General features: G+C 53.8%; 1 protein-coding gene and 1 pseudogene across 1 annotated transcript in view; both read left to right on the top strand.

Annotated features, from left to right (window-relative positions):
* Window positions 1-16,905, top strand: part of LOC115484325 (zinc finger protein 239-like) — an 822,389-nt gene that overhangs the window by 12,413 nt on the left and 793,071 nt on the right. The gene's annotated exons all lie outside the window — the stretch shown is intronic.
* LOC115485035 (zinc finger protein 239-like) lies at window positions 3,347-5,248 on the top strand (annotated as a pseudogene).

Genomic DNA, 16,905 nt, shown 5'->3' with positions numbered 1-16,905 from the left:
CCTGTGCTGGGAGCCCGAGGGCAACAGCCCAAAGTGCTGGAGCTCAGTGTCCCTCAGCCAGACCGTGTTCCCTGGCTGTGCCCTGTTCCTCAGCTGTCCCCTGTCCCTGTCCCCTGTCCCTTGGCTTTGTGGAGTCGGAGGTGGCAGTAGGACCCGGGGCAGCCCTGGGGGAGAACAACCCTGAGCCCCAGCTGGGCCAGTTGCCCCAGTTCCTCACAGGGCTGCCCAGGTCACTCCCAGCATGGGCCTGTGGCTCCCAGTCACACCCAGTATGGTCCCAGTCACTCTCAGTATAATGCCATTGGCCCCCAGTATGGTCCCAGTCACTCTCAGTTGCATTCAGTACAATGCCAGTATGATCCCAGTATGACCCCACTGTGATCCCAGCATGGTCCCAGGTGTTACCATTCACCCCTAGGATGGTTCCAGCCTCTCCCAGTGTGGTTCCAGTCACCCCCTGTTGTGGGTAAACCAGGACTCCTGAACAACTGACCAATGTGACCAAGCAAAAGCTGTTTATTGTTTACATCATACACACTTTTCCAGGTTCTACAAACTACTAAGATCACACTTCTTGATTGGTGCCTTTGTCTCATTCCCTCATTCTCTGCCTCCGTTTCTCAGTGTCTGTGGTTGGTCACCCTGCAGGTGTTTCACAGCCTCTTGGGAGTCTCTGTGGTCGAGATGACCTGAGATGTGTAAGAAAGTCTCTTTTTCCCAGCCCGGCAGTTGAAGAAGCAGTCAGGATTCTTCTGTTCTGCTTTTCAAGTTTCTTTATTTTCTTGAGCAGCTTCAGGGGAATTACCTGTTCTTCCTGTCACTTGGGATAACAGCACCAGGTATTGAATTCTTGGCTGTGCCCACGTCTGCACACCCCACACCTTGCCAAGCCTCTCCCCCAAACTCACACCATGTGTCTGCTCCACACCCCACACATTCTAATCTCACCCAAGGACAACCAAAGCATTTACAGTTCTGAGGGCAGTGGATGTTTTCAGGTGTCACTGGTTGTAGGTTCATTGGTGGCATTAAGGATCAGTGTCCTTTTCAAGCCAGAGATGAACCCACTTTGCTGGTGTGCATCAGGGTCCCTTGTCTGTAATGACACAAACATAACCCCTTCCCCACATCAGTAAATCTGCAGGTCCTTCCCATAACCCTGTCCTAGGAGTTTTAAAACAAACTTCTGGACGATGCTGTACCAATTCAGAATGCTGCTGCAAACCTGAGTCATGTGTTAATGCTGGTGGTTCACTGTGATTGCCCACTAACCAGAGAGGATTCATAACACAGACTGCTTTCACCACTCTGTGCTGTGGGCTCAGCCCATCCTCCCCCGTTTTTTGTTTCTCAAGCAGTCCTTTCAGGACCTGATGTGTGCTTTTGATGATAGCTAGTCTGCACCTGGCCTGGGGCAATTCCTGAATCCTGCATTCATCCAGGCCAGAAGAGACCTTCAGATCTGTCCCTTTGGTGCTGCCTCCCTGGCTGCTGCCAGCACCTCCAGCAGCAGCACTTGGCTGGCTCTTGGCCTTGCCCATGCCCACTTCCAGCAGGGCTGGCCAGAGGGGAGCACCCACAGCCTGTGCCTCTGCAGCCCAGCCCCTGTGGGCAGTGTGTGCCTGCTGTGGGTGGGCTCCAGAGGGGAATGTCCTTGCAGCAGCAAGTGCCACAGAGAGCCCAGAGCCAAAGAGTCTCTCCCCTGCAGGCACTGCTTCTTCGGGGCATTGAAATATTTCCAGGGCTGGAGTGGGCTGATGGCTGCTCCTCATGCCACCCAAAAAGAAGCTGATGGTTGGATATTATTGGAGAATTTCTCTCCAGTTGAGCCTGGCAGGGGGTTGTTTCCAGGGGAAGCTGCTCCAATCAATACCCTGATGCCTCCCCCAGGGTCTATGTGTTTCAACAGTCTTGACCTTTCTTGATGCTTCTCAAATGACAAGAAATTTCTGGGGCAGCAGCAGGATTTACCTCTCACCAGAAAATACTATTACCTAAGTTGGTTTTCCAGTCCATCCAGCTCTTACAGTGGGTATCCTGGCATGTGTCCAAACCCTAAAGATGTTCATATCTCCAAAGGGTGACACAGGGCTTTTCTTGTTGTTAAGACCTGGAAGCCTTTGAGGTTTACAAATATATGACAGAGTCATTGCCAGGTGCTGTACTGTGTTTAGTGGTGTTTTAATAAGTAATAAAATTAGAGATGGACCATGATAGGAAAATAACTTGCTGCAGGAAAAATTCCTCAAGGCCCAGTTTGGATGTGCAGCCCCCAGTTTGCCCAGTTTGCCTCTCCTTTGGCCCGGGCCGGGTTCCCCCCGCCCGCAGCGGCTGGGAGCAGCCGAGAGCCCCGCGCTGCCCATCCCGACCTGTCCCGGCTCCATCCCCGCTCCAGCCGCGGGCTGCGAGGGCTGCGGGAACGGGGCACCGAGGGGGTCTGGGCTGCTGGGGGAGGAGGAGGAGGGAGGGAAGGGGAGGGATGGAGTGGGAAAAGGAGGAAGGGTTAGGGAGGAGGGGGAGAAGGGACGGAGGAGGAGGGATGAAGGCGGAGAGAGAGCAGCGATAGAAGGAGGAGGGGTTCGGGAAGAGGAGGAGAAGAAGAGTTGGAAGGGGAGGGATGGAAGGGAGAGAAGAGGTGGGGATAAGACAGAGGAGGAGAAGCAGGAGGAAGAGGAGGGACAAAGGCTGAGCAGGCGGAACCACGCGCTCGAGCCCTGCCTGAATTCGCAGCCCCCACCTGTGGGATCATCGCCCCCCACCCATGGCGCAGGTGAGCGGGGAGGGGGAGCTCGGCCCAGATATCCCGGGGGGTGCCTGGGTGGGGTTTTTCAGGGGGATGTTTGGAGAATGGAGAAGTGCAAGGCTTGAGAGGAAAAGGCCCCTTGGGGGGACATCGGGGGTGCAGGTGGCGGCTGGCGGCAGAGGCAGCCTGGAGGAGCAGAGCCCTGTGTCCCCCAGGAGCCCAAAGTGGGGAGCCCAGAGAGGGGGGAGCGCCGCTGTTGGTGGGAGCCTCAGGAGCCTGGAGTGGGGCAGGGGGGACTCCTTGGAGCCGCTGCAGCCTCAGGAGCCTGGAGTGGGGCAGGGGGGACTCCTTGGAGCCGCTGCAGCCCCGAGCAGAGAATGAGGGGAGAAGGGAGCCCGGGAGCCCAAAGAGCCCCGGCATCCCTAAATGGGGAGAGCGGAGAGGGGGGAGCTTTTGGGATTGCTGGGACTGCCAGCAGCCTGGGAAGGGTGGGCACCGAGGAGAAGGGGGGCCCCCAACCCAAGCGTGACCCCCAGCAGCTGGGACAGAGGGGAACCCCTGAACACCAAAGGGGAGGGACCAGGGACCGGGAACTCCTGGGAGGCTTTTCCAGGGCTGAATCTTGGTGTTTGCGAGGTTTTTCTGGAGCCCAGATGGCCCATGACTTGTAGAGATGGACTTTGCAGAGGGACCTTCAAATTCAATGTTCTCGTCCCTAGTTTTCCCCAAACCAGGATTTCCCATTCCCAGTGCTTGGGAGGCTGTGAGGAAGAGGAAGATGCCCCAGGACACTGAGGCAGGTGAGGCGGAAGTCAGTGCCCCTTTCCCCTTTGTGCTGCTCCATCTCCCAGCCCAGCACGGCCCCGGCTGCAGGACAGCCCTGGGGGGATCTCCTTCACTTGCCTGTGGCACGGAGGCAAATCCCATCCTGTCCTTGTCCTTCCTCCCCCAGAGCAGGAGCTGAGCATGGAGAACAGGGAGGACAAATCCCCGCGGCAGAACCTGGTGGCAGAGGCCGTTTTGAGCGGCTCCACGGCGCAGGAACCCAACGGGGAGGAAAAGCCCCGGAGATGCCGCACGAGGAGAGGCTGCAAATGCAGATCACAGGGATCTGAGGGGGAAAGAGCCAGCCTGGGCCGGGAAGGCGGCCGGAGATGGAGCCAGAGCTCGGAGCTGGTGCTGCATGAGCAGCTCCATGGTGGGGAGAAGCCCCACACGTGTGGGGAGTGTGGGAAGAGCTTCAGGTGGAAGTCCAGCCTGTTGAAGCACCAGAGGACCCACACTGGGGAGCGGCCCTACGAGTGTGGGGAGTGTGGGAAGAGGTTTCAGACCAGCTCCGATCTCCTCGTGCACCAGCGCACGCACACAGAGGAGAGGCCCTTCCGCTGCCCCGACTGCGGGCAGGGCTTCAGGCGGAACTCCCATCTTGTCAGGCACCGACGCATCCACACTGGGGAGAGGCCCCACGAGTGTGGGGAATGTGGGAAGAGCTTCAGCCGGAGCTCCCACCTGATCAGGCACCAGAGAACCCACACTGGGGAGAGGCCCTATGAGTGTGGGGAGTGTGGGAAGAGCTTCAGCCAGCATTCCACCCTGATCATCACCAAAAGATCCACACTGGGGAGAGGCCCTATGAGTGTTCCAAGTGTGGGAAGAGGTTTCGGATCAAATCCCATCTCTTCCTGCACTATGAGATTCACACAGAGGAGAGGCCCTTCTGCTGCCCTGACTGCGGGAAGGGATTCAAGCAGAACTCCACCCTCATCACCCACCGGTGCATCCACACTGGGGAGAGGCCCTACGAGTGTCCCCAGTGTGGGAAGAGCTTCTCACGGAGCTCTACCCTGACCCGACACCAACAGAGGCACTGGTAAGGGAAGCCCTGCGAGTGCCCCGAGTGCGGGAAGAGCTTCGTGCGCTGCTCCAGCTCCATCCCTCACTGGAGGAGCCACGTATGTCACAGCCCTGATGACCCACATTCCCTGTCATCCATGTTGGGAACACGCCTGGCTGCTTCTCATTTTGGTCTGACCTTAATTTTCTTCTGCTTCCTCTTCGTCCCTTTAAAACAGCCTAACAGAGTTAAAAGAAAGAAATTGATCAAAGATTTCTAAAGTCCCACAATTTCAGAGGTTTTTAAGGGGGAATTGATGATTTGGGGATATTCTGGAAGATTTGTGGGTACTGGGTGGGGATTTGTGCAGTGTTCTCCATCTTTTTGCACTCCAAAAGCCAAGAGGGTCATCTCAAAACAACTGAATCCCGCTGAAAACAACTGAATTTTAATTTATACAGGCTCAATCCCACCTCAAAATGCCTTGTTGCCACCTCAAAAAAACTCAGTCCCTTGCCAAACTCACTTGATTCCACAACCGGCAGGGTTAGATGGGGTTGGAAGGAGATTGGGAGAAGTGGGATCAAAATTTGGGGCAGTGGGATCGGGATTATGTGGAGCTGGGTGGGTGGGATATTTTTGATAGTAAATAAAACTTTCAGAGTTAGTGATTTCTCTCCCATTCATTTTCAGTCCATTGCAGTTCTGTTTGCAGAGTGCCCCCTTTCTCAGCTGATTGTGTTTGTGTCCTCCTTTCTCTCCTGCCTCTCTTTGCCTGCTCTGTTTCTCTCTCAGTGTCTCTCTTGAGCCAGGGCAGCTGCCCCCAAAGACCCTGTCCTGATTTAATTCCCAGTGCAGGAGCTACAACAGCGATGGCTGAAGTTCTGAAGGCTGGCAGTGAAAGGTCACTGTGGGATCTTGCTCCACTTGCCTTTCAGCCCCTTCTTCAGAGCTTTGCCTTCAAGGGCAGGAACATCTTTTCCTGGCTGGGAACTGGAATTCCAGGCCCTTGGAGTGTGTGCCGTGCAGGACCATACAGAATGGGATCATATGGACTGGGACTGCACAGACTGGGACCATATGGATCAGGAACACACAGACGAGGATCATGTGGACAGGGACCTTGTACACTGGGATTATAAAGGTTGGGATTGTATGGACTGGGATTGTACAGACTGGGATCACATGGACCGAGCTTTCACAGTCTGGGACCATATGGATTAGGGCCAGAGACTGGGATCATTCAAACTCTGGACCTTATGGACCGGGATGGCTGCACCGGAACAATGTGAACTGAGGGGGTCCTGCCCTGCCCAGGGGTCACTCCCCATCCTGCTTGGGGGCTCAGCCAAAGCTCCCTGGAGCGAACACAGAGGTCCCGGAGGGATCCCAGTGCCAATCCCATTTCCAATTCCATTTCCGATCCTGGTGGTGGTCCCAGAGTGATCCTGGCGCTGATCCGGCACTGGTCCCGGTGCCAGACTTGGTCTCCGTTGCAGTCCTGGAGCACTCCCAGTGCTGATTCAAGTCCTCTTGTTGATCTCAGTCCCAGAGTGGTGCCAGTCCCAGTCTCGGTCCCAGAGCACTGCCAGTCTCGGTGCTGGTTCCGGTGACGGTCTCGGTCTCAGTCCTGGTCCTGGTCCCAGAGCAGTCCCAGTGCAGGTGCCGGGTTCCAGTCTCGGTCCTTATCCCAGTCCTGGAATGCTGCCGGTGCCAGTCCCAGTTCCAAAGTGCTCCTGGTGCTGGTCCCAGTGTCAGTCTCAGTCCCAGTCTTGGTCCCAGTGCCAGTTCTGGTGCCGGTTTTGGTCTGGGTCTCGGTCCTAGTCCCAGGGCCAGTCCTGTAGCGCTGCCAATCTCAGTTCCAGTGTCGGTCTCAGTCTTGCTGCTGGTGCCGGTTCTGCTGCTGGGTTTGGTCTCAGTCCTGGAGAATTTAGGTCCATTTGGGTGATTTTAGGCCAAACTGGGCAGGTTTAGGGTGGGTGTCAGATCCCTTTCAGTGATTTCAAACCTTTTAGGGTGGATTTGGCCCTTTTTGCTGATTTTAGGCCAAATCTGGAGGGTTTAAGGGTGGATTTTAGATCTCTTTGGATGTTTTTAGGCCTAATCTCGTGAGATTTAGGCCCGTTTGTGTGATTTAGGATAAAATGGGCTGTTTTAGGGTAGATTTTAGATCTCTTTGGATGATTTTAGGCCCATATGGGTGGATTTTAGGACTCTGGGTAATTTTAGGCCTGAACCAAGCCTTTTAACAGTGATTTTAGGCCCCTTTGTGTTATTGGTGGCTAATGAGATGATTGGCTCTCACAATTAAGGGATGAGTACTGTGTGAATATTGAGAGAAGCTTTATTGATGTGTAATTCTGTTATTGCAGTCTGTTGTTTAGATGTCCTCTGTTCTCCCACAGTCCCTTTCCCCCCACATTGTTCCCACCAGAATCACAGCCTGAGTCATCCAGGACAGGTGGGAAGAAGTCGAGTACAAAAACTTGTCCCTAGGGAGGGGGCGTGGCATGACAGCACCTGACCCTCCAATCAAGTTACAGGAAAGCAGACTCCACCAATAAACAGCAAAGAAGAGTTGACTGACAGACTTTGGGAGGGCCAGGATTGGCTGATGCAACCCCGGGGTATAAAAGGGGAAGTGTCCATCTTGAGGAGTAGGCAGCCACGAGGGGAGCTCCCATGCCTGTTTTTCCTTATTTAGTTCTTTTGTTGTCATTTTTGTTAAGGTTGAATAAACCTTTTAAATTTTGGAAGTGAGCAGTCGTTTCTCACAGTAACCGAAGGTTCCTTTATTGGAGTTTGGTGCACAGGAGAAGCACCAACCATATATTCTCCAAAGGTCAAAATGACACAAAATTTTACTGACAAAGTACAGAAAATCAAGAAACTTTGGAAAATGATGTAATAAAACATCCAATTCAACGTAAAACAATTAGCAGAGCAGTAACTTCATTAACTCAGCCCATTACACCTGGAAACCTTTAAACATTTAAGTTGTTGAGGTACCCAAAAAGGTTCCATATCAGGAGCATTAGAAGGAGAAGATAGAGAGACAGGAAGACAGAAGCTCTATAGGAAGAAATGCCTGTGGCTACCAACTGCTGGGGTTCCAGTGTGGGTGAGACACAAGCCCAGGAGAAGGCAGGGTCCGGACCAGAGGCTGAGCACCTGCTCTGTGTTTAAGCCTCTGGGCCTTTGTGGGCCTCCCCCCAAGAGGGGCTTGTGATGGCTCGGGCAGTCAGAGCCTGGGTTAGCACTGCCTGCTGTGGGACTGACTGACAGCTCATCCCAGGGGGTCTGGGGACAGCGATCTCATCCAGCCTCTGACAGTGACCACGGTGACCCCGGGAACCTCATGGAGCCATGGGTCAGTGTGACAATGCAGGTCCAAGGACACCACGGTGACACTGGGAACCTCATGGAGCCATGGGTCAGTGTGACAATGCAGGTCCAAGGACACCACGGTGGCACTGAGGAACCTCATGGAGCCATGGGTCATTGTGACAATGCAGGTCCAAGGACACCACGGTGACACTGGGGAACCTCATGGAGCCATGGGTCATTGTGACAATGCAGGTCCAAGGACACAATGGTGACACTGGGGAACCTCATGGACCCATGGGTCCTTGTGACAATGCAGGTCCAAGGACACCACGGTGACACTGGGGAACCTCATGGAGCCATGGGTCATTGTGACAATGCAGGTCCAAGGACACCATGGTGACACTGGGGAACCTCATGGAGCCATGGGTCATTGTGACAATGCAGGTCCAAGGACACAATGGTGACACTGGGGAACCTCATGGAGCCATGGGTCATTGTGACAATGCAGGTCCAAGGACACCGTGGTGACACTGGGGAACCTCATGGAGCCAGGGGTCAGTGTGACAATGCAGGTCCAAGGACACCACAGTGACACTGGGGAACCTCATGGAGCCATGGGTCATTGTGACAATGCAGGTCCAAGGACACCATGGTGACACTGGGGAACCTCATGGAGCCATGGGTCAGTGTGACAATGCAGGTCCAAGGACACCATGGTGGCACTGAGAACCTCATGGAGCCCAGAGTCCGTGGTGACTCTGTGGGGCCTCTCGGAACTGAGGAGTCCGTGGTGACTGACAGGCAAGATGTCTTTACCGACGATTCCATGGGTGAAGGTGGGGGTGTTAACATCTCTGAAATGGGTCTTAATGTCTCTACTAACATCAAGCAACAGGTTTATTACAGAGCCTGGACAGCTTGGCTCCTGAAACAGACAAGGGGGTCTGCACGAGCTTGAGTTTCTGATGTTTGGGTTAAATGACAGGTTCAAGAGGGGAATATGGGGTGGGCAGTTCAGGAAGGCTGTACCTTCCTAGTACCTCAGCCAGTGGGGAAAGGAGGAGGGCAACGTGCAGCCAGGAGCTCAGGATAAAAGGGGGCTGCTCCCTCTGAAACCTCGAGAGAGAAAACCCCATGGGCGTGTGCCCTGATGGATTCTCTCCCTTTGTTCCAATAAAGTTGAAGGACTCCTCTGTCTCCTTCATGGACACTGGCTTTTCATAGCCTGATTTTCTGTACATGACACATTGGAATGTCACAGAACCACAGAGCCCTTGTGACACATCAAGGCCCCTCTAGAATAAAGAAACCATTGGTGACAGTACAGAAACTCATGGAGCCAAGGGGCCATTGTGACAATGCAGATCCAAGGACACCATGGTGGCACTATGGAACCTCGTGGAAGCAAAGAGACCATTGTGGCACTCTGGTGCCTCACGGAATCAGGGGGACCATTGTGAAACTCAGCCCCCCTATGGAACCAAGGGCCAAGGATGACGCTGTGGGGCCACAGAACCAAGGAGCCATTGTGACACAGCGGGGCCACAGGGACCCAAGGTGCCATGGTGACATTGCAAGGGCTCAGGGAAGCCAAGGGGCCATGGTGACACTGCAGAAGAAAGGAGAACACTGAGACACTACTGGGAATCATGGAATCAAGGAGACCATTGGGACACTGTGGGGCCCCATGGAACCCAGGGGACAGGGAGCAGGTGTGGCTGGTTTGGCCTCCCGGGGGCTGCTGGACAGGACTGGCTGACCTTGGCATGTCAAGGACTGCCTCTCATCTGCCCCTGAAGCACTGGGGCTCTGGGCTCTCCTTCCTGTGGGAGAGAACTGTCCTGATCCTCCTCCAAGGCCCTATGGCCAAAACTGGGATTCCTCCTCCAAATTTCCTTATATGCAAAGCTTGTTCCCAGATGAAATCTGCCAGGAGAGACAATCTGGCTGCCTTGGCTACCTGTGGCCACCTCTCATCTGCCTTTGAAACACTGGGACCTTGTGCTTTTCTTTCTTATGGGAAAAAAATAATTCATCTCGACCAGGCACTCATGCCAAAATTGGGCAATTGCCTCTGGAATTCCCTATATCCAAGGATAGCTCCCAGACAAAAGCTGCCAGGACTGACAAGCCTGGCTGGCCTTGGCTTCCTGAAGGCTGACACTCTTCTGCCTCTGAAACACTGGGGTTCTGTGCTTTCCTTCCTAATGAAAACTCCTCTTCCTATCCAAGCGCCAACAGCCAAAATTAAGATTCCAGCTCCAAAATGCCCTGTGTCTAAGGACAGCCCCTAGATGAAAGGTGCCAGGAGAGACAGGTCTGGCTGCCCTTGCCCCCTTGGAGGCTGCCTCTCACCTGCCTTGAAACACTATGGCTCGATGCCTTCCTTCCTATGGAAAAGAAACATCTTTCTTCTTAAGGTGTCTATGGTCAAAATTGGGATTATTCCTCCCAGATTCCATATATCCAAGGATTCCTCCATAACAAAAGCTGCCAGGACAAACAGGTCTAGCTGGCTTGGCCTCCCAGGAGCCACTTCTCCTTTTCTGCCTTTGAAACACTCGGGCTCTGGGCTTTCCTTCCTATGGAAAAGAACCGTCCTTCTTATATATGCAGAAATGGCTGAAATTGGGGTTCCACCTCCCAGTTCCCTATATCCAAAGGTTGCTTTCAGACAAAAGCTACCAGGACAGAGAGATCTGGCTGGCCTAGGCCTCTGATGGCTGTCTTTCATCTGCCCCTCAAACACCACAGTTCAGTACTTTCCTTCCCATGGAAAAGAACCATCCTTCTCCTCCGGGTGTCCATGTCTGAAATTAGGATTCCACCTCTGAAAGTCTGAATATCCAAGGATTGCTCCCAGGCAAAATCTGCCAGTGCCATCAAGGCTGGCTGGCCTTGGCCTCTGGTGGCTGCCCCTGCCACACTGGGGCTGGGTTCTTTCCTTCCCATGGAGATCACTGGGACACTGTGGGGACCTCATGGCACCGAGGGGATCATTGTGGCGCCACTGGAGCCCATGGAACCAAGGGGATCATTGTGGCCCCACTGGAGCCCATGGAACCAAGGGGATCATTGTGGCCCCACTGGAGCCCATGGAACCAAGGGGATCATTGTGGCACCACTGGAGCCCATGGAACCAAGGGGATCATTGTGGCCCCACTGGAGCCCATGGAACCAAGGGGATCATTGTGGCACCACTGGAGCCCATGGAACCAAGGGGATCATTGTGGCCCCACTGGAGCCCATGGAACCAAGGGGATCATTGTGGCACCATGGGGCTTCATGGACCCAGAGACCATTATGGCTCTGTGGGGCCTGATGGAACCATGGAGACCATTGTGACCCTTCAGGGCCTGGTGTCACCAAGGGGGCATTATGGCACCTCAGGGCCTCATGGAAGCAAGGGACCATTGGGACACTGTGAGGCCCCATGGAACCCAGGGAACATGGAACAGGTCTGGTTGGCTTGGCCTCCCAGGGTTCACCTGACAGGTCTGGCTGGTCTTGGGATGTCAAGGGCTGCCTCTCATCAGCTCCTGGAGCACTGGGGCTCCATGCTTTCCTTGCTATGGAAAAGAACTGTCCCTCTTTTCCAATTCCCATTGCCAAACTTGGTACTCTCCCTAAAAAATTTCCTGTAGGCAAGGGTATCTCAGAACAAAACCTGCCAGCTCTCGCTGGCCTTGGTCTCTGGTGGTCACCTCTCATCTGCCCCTGAAACAGAGGGGCTCTGTTGCTTTCTATGGAAAAGAACTGACCTTCTTGTCAAGGGACCATGGCCAAAACTATAATTTGGCCTCCCAAATTGCGTATATTCAAGGATTGATCCCAAGAAATTAGCCAAGACAAACAGGTCAGGCTGGCCCTGTCCTCTGGTGATTTTCTTAGACTATGAGCTGAATGTTTTCATTTGGAAACACTTTGGAGAGGGCCCAGAGATCTCCCAAGGTGGGGTTTGGAGGCCTCGGGCACATGACCACTACAAATTGACAATGGAACTCTGTGCTCTGTGCTGTTTGGTGGCTTTGCATCACAGAAGTGATGTTCTAAGAGCAGCAGTTTCCTCCGTGACTGACAAAAAACCCAATCAGTAATTAGCTTTGAAAATTGACAATCTGTTAAACCCCTAAGGAAACCGTACACAGCCCTGTGAAGACACACATTAAAGATGAGAAAGCCTGGGAGGGTCTCTTTCCCTTCTGGCTGGCACAGAGGTATCAAGGCTGACCCAGCCCCGTCTCAGCCAGGGCAGCCCAGGCAGCTCCTGCCGTGGGGCCGGGCCCCTTCCCAGGGACCCCGCCAGGCCCCATCGGCTGCCGGGCAGGGCAGGGGAGGCCACGGGGCCGAGGCCGGGCCGGGCCATGGCTGCAGTTCCAACATCTGGGCACTGCTGAGCCCTGCCCCGCCGCCAGCCCGGGCCGAGCCAGGATCCGCTGGGCCCCAGGAGCAGCCCCGGGCCGGGCTGGCTCGGCCAAGGTTCTGCCACCGCTGGGGTTCACCCACAACCCCCGGGCAGGGGGAGGAGAAGCCATCGGCCCCGGCCGTGCTGCTGCTGTGTTCTGGCCTGGCTGCTGAGATCCTGGCCCTGCCCCAGCACGGCCCATCCTGACACAGCCCCAGCACAGCCGCTGCAGAAACCTCCATGGTAAAACAGCTCCGGCCGCAAGGACCGAGCCCAGCCAGGGTCACGGAACCATCTGCAGGCCCTGGTGAGATATGAACTCTGTCAGTGCTTCCATCCTCCCTCGAGTGAGAGAAAAATGGAAAAGTGCAGGCATGTAGAGGATCAATGTGAAGACACCGAGGTCAGTGAAGAGGAAGCTGAGCCCCGGATGGGAGGGATGAGGAGATGCCTTGATCTTGGGGCTGGAATCCTCTTGTAAAGCTATGTGGAAGGATATAATTGATACATCAGATTCTCTTTTTCCCTATAAGGCACTGAAAAGTATGGGGAGATGACTTGTTCAGCAAAGGCCTCCATACTAAAGTAAGCAAATGTCGAAGTCGCTGTGATCCCATGAGAAGTTTTTACAGAAAAAGAGAGAAGACTGATGAGACCCTGTGCCTCAGGGAGAGGAGAAGAAAAGGATCTCTGTTCCCAGAGATGAAGATGCTTTCAGAAATAGATGAAGACAACTGTTGCTCTCAAGCAGCTCATCTTTAAACTACTACCCTTTAAGTTTGCATGGCCCAGAAACACAGCTGTGGGAAAAGATGTGAAAAAATGGAAGGGACTTCATGATTGCAGATTTTCCAGGTGGCTGCTATATAAGGAAATTGAGAGCAATGAGGGATCTGTTTTCTTTTGGAAAAGTCTCCATAGCATGAAAGAGAGACTCCTCTCCCTAAGTGAACTGAAGGAAGACTATTGTAGAGGTGGAAAACTGCATGAAAATTTTAGGTTTTCTGACCTTCCATTGTGAGTAAGAAAGGAGAAGGTGTAGGGAGAGAAGAAGTGTTCAGAAAGCTTTCTTCTGATTCTTATTGGTCTTTCTTTTAGTTCCTGTTAATAAACTTTTCTTTATACCCATTTAAAGCTTTGAGCCTTCTTTGCCTTTCTCCTGATCCTACCTCACAGCAGAAAATGAGTAAGGATATTCTAGGGAGTGCACTGGTAATTAGCCAACAATGAACCCCCCACACTACTTCATATGTTGGCCGAGAAATCTCAAATTGACGAAACAAAACCTCTACAGAAACCTTCCTGATGAACTTGTACAACAGCAGAAGGAAATCAAGGCAGAGCCGTGGTTTTTCAGACCTTGATCGATCTTAATGAGCCCTGTGGTGCATTTGGAGCTGAGCCCTGAAACCTCAGGGCCTGAGAGGAGATTGCACAAACCCTTCCAGGAGTCAGAGTCAGAGGAAACACCCAAAGTGTCTCAAGGTATAAATGGGTCCCACTGACGTCCATCCCCAACATAGGCTCCTAATGGACTCCTTGGAGGAGAGAACTGGTGGCCAGGATGGCACAAAAAACTCTCAGAAATTCAGTGTGGAAAGGAAAATCCAAAGTACCTTAAAAACTTTCAGTATCTCTAAGTATTAATGAGCCCCACTGAGTGTCAGTACAAAGCTCTCAAGGGACTCATTAAAGCAGATAATTGGGGCCATGATGGCACAAACCTCTCACAGAGTCTGTATCCAAAGGGAAACACCAAGTACCTTAAAAGAACTGAAGTACCTTGAAGCATTAATGAGCCCCACTGAGTGTTGTTACTGACAAAGCCTCTCCAGGGACTAATTACAGCAGATAATTGGAGGCCATGATTGTAAAGACCTCCAGACTCCCAGGCAAAAGCCAAACCCAAAGTCCTTTGAAAAACCTGCAGTCCCTGGGAACATTCAGGAGCCCCCAGGGCCATTCCTGAGCAAGGCTCCCCAGGGACTCCTTCCAGCAGATCCTTGAGGCCACTGGGATGTGGGCTAGGGGGGGATGCTGAGGGTAGGACAAGGGGCTGACAGTGCCCAGCCTGGCTGGGGCTGTGCCAGGAGGCCCCAGTGCCTCAGGACAAGGTGTCTCCTCCCAGCCCTTGGTGGCACAGACCCTGCTGTGCCCCAGGGCACCAAGACTTGGCTTCTCTTTGTCCCCAGCTGCCATCACTGCCTCCAGTTCTCTGCTCTGCCTGGGGCCTGGGGACACTTTCTCAGTCGTGTCCCTCAGTGGGGCCCATTAAAAGTCCAAGAAACTTTCGAGTTGGATTCTGACTTGGAGTTCTGGAGAGGTTTCTTCATCTCCCTCTCAGGGACTGATGTTCAGGGCCTGAGCACAAAGCCCCAGAGGCTCATTAAAGTCCTTGTGCTGTGTCTGTGCTGCTGAGCTGGGCTGGGCTCCTGGCACAGAGGCAGCTCCTGGTAACCAAGAAAATCTTCAAAAGCACATTTCTCTTGATGAGCAGCTCTTCTGCCAGCCCAGCAGGGCTGGGGCACTGCCTGCAGCCACCCCAGGCACAGCACAGAGGCACAGAGAGCTTCAATCAGTCAGGGCTGGGAAGGTGCTGAGAAGTGCCTGGGGCACAATCACTGCCAGCCCTTGGCACAGGAACCTCTGGCTGCAGGACAATGCAGCTGCAGCTCCTGCAGTGATCTCCCAAAGCTGGAACATCCCAATGCCTACACACTCTGTGAGTACATTCTCTGATTGTCTCTTGTGCAGAGCAGCCAGGGGTGCCCAGGTCTGTCCTGCAGAGCAGGGTCCTGCAGCCCAGGGCGCTGTGCTGGGGCAGGGACTCTGCTGCCTGCCAGGGACAGCTCTCAGCCAGCCCTGGCAGCTGCTCCCAGCACTGGGGGACAAGATCTGGGTGGGAGGAGACAGCTGGTAAGGCTTGGAAGTGTTCTCCTTGTGTGGGGAGGATGCTGCATTGTTCAGGACTGCTCCCAGCATGGCATTTAACTGCAGAACATTTCCAAGTAGATTATACAGGAGCACAGCAAGGGAGGGGCTGCATAAAAGGGAAATCCTGCTTTTTATTCTACTGCTCTAGGTTGCCTGGATGGGAAATTGCACATAGATATTCATCTCTCAGTTCAGGCTGAGAAAAAAAAAAAATATTCTCTTAGATATGAAAAAACCAGGCAGTGACAGAAATCACAGGCCCTTAGAGGCAGCATCAGTGTCACTTTTCCAGCCTCCTCAGGGTTGCTCTGACGTTGCCATCAGAGCCTGCAGAGCCAGAGCTGCCCCTGGGCAGTGCCAGAGCTAGGAGGGGTCTGCAGGGCAGAGCTGAGCCCCCAGGGCTGGGCTGGGCTCTGGCAGCACTGGCAGGGCCCAGCCCTGGGCACAGGGAAGCAGCTGCTGGCAGGGACAGCTCCAGGCAGCAGAGCCCTGGGCAGGCAGTGGGGGGAAAGTGCCCCCAGGCTGTGCTGGGATATTTAAAGTCCTCTCCAAACCCAACTATTCCATGATTACTTTTTTACAGATCCCCATGCCAGACAGCACAAATGTCCAACAGCAGCTCCATCAGCCACTTCCTCCTGCTGGCACTGGCAGACACGCAGCAGCTGCAGCTCCTGCACTTCTGCCTCTTGCTGGCCATCTCCCTGGCTGCCCTCCTGGACAACGGCCTCATCATCAGCGCCGTAGCCTGCGGCCACCACCTGCACACGCCCATGTTCTTCTTCCTGCTCAACCTGGCCCTTGCTGACCTGGGCTCCCTCTGCACCACTGTCCCCAAAGCCATGCATAATTCCCTCTGGGACACCAGGAGCATCACCTACACAGGATGTGCTGCTCAGCTCTTTTTCTTTGTGTTCTTCATCTCAGCAGAGCTTTGCCTACTGACCACCATGTGCTATGACCGCTACGTGTCCATCTGCAAACCCCTGCACTACGGGACCCTCCTGGGCAGCAGAGCTTGTGCCCACATGGCAGCAGCTGCCTGGGCCAGTGCCTTTCTCTATTCACTGCTGCACACAGCCAATACATTTTCCCTGCCCCTGTGCCATGGCAATGCCCCGGGGCCAGTTCTTCTGTGAAATCCCACAGATCCTCAAGCTCTCCTGCTCACACTCCAACCTCAGGGAACTGGGGCTCATTGCTACTTAGTGCCTGTTTAGCATTAGGTTGTTTTCTGTTCATTATTTTCTCCTATGTGCAGATCTTCAGGGTTGTGCTGAGGATCCCCTCTGAGCAGGGACAGCACAAAGCCTTTTCCACCTGCCTCCCTCACCTGGCTGTGGTCTGTCTGTTCCTCAGCACTGTTATGCTTGCCTACCTGAAGCCCCCCTCCATGTCCTCCCCATCCCTGGATCTGGCCCTGTCCGTTCTGTATTTGGTGGTGCCTCCAGCCCTGAACCCCCTCATCTACAGCCAGAGGAACCAGGAGTTCAAGGCTGCAGTGTGGAGACTGATGACTGGATGCTTTCAGGGACATTAAACTGCTGGCAGGTGTCTGCAAATCACTTGTAATAAAAGTAATCTTTAATACGTCTTTCTGGCTTCAGTGTGGATATTCTTTTATTTTTGTTGTTTCATTTTTTTAATATAGACCACAAAGAA

The sequence above is a fragment of the Serinus canaria genome, chromosome Z (assembly GCF_022539315.1).
Source record: "Serinus canaria isolate serCan28SL12 chromosome Z, serCan2020, whole genome shotgun sequence".
NCBI lineage: Eukaryota > Metazoa > Chordata > Aves > Passeriformes > Fringillidae > Serinus > Serinus canaria.
The sequence above is the reverse complement of the archived record's forward strand: the minus strand, read 5'-3'. Positions and strand labels throughout refer to the sequence as shown.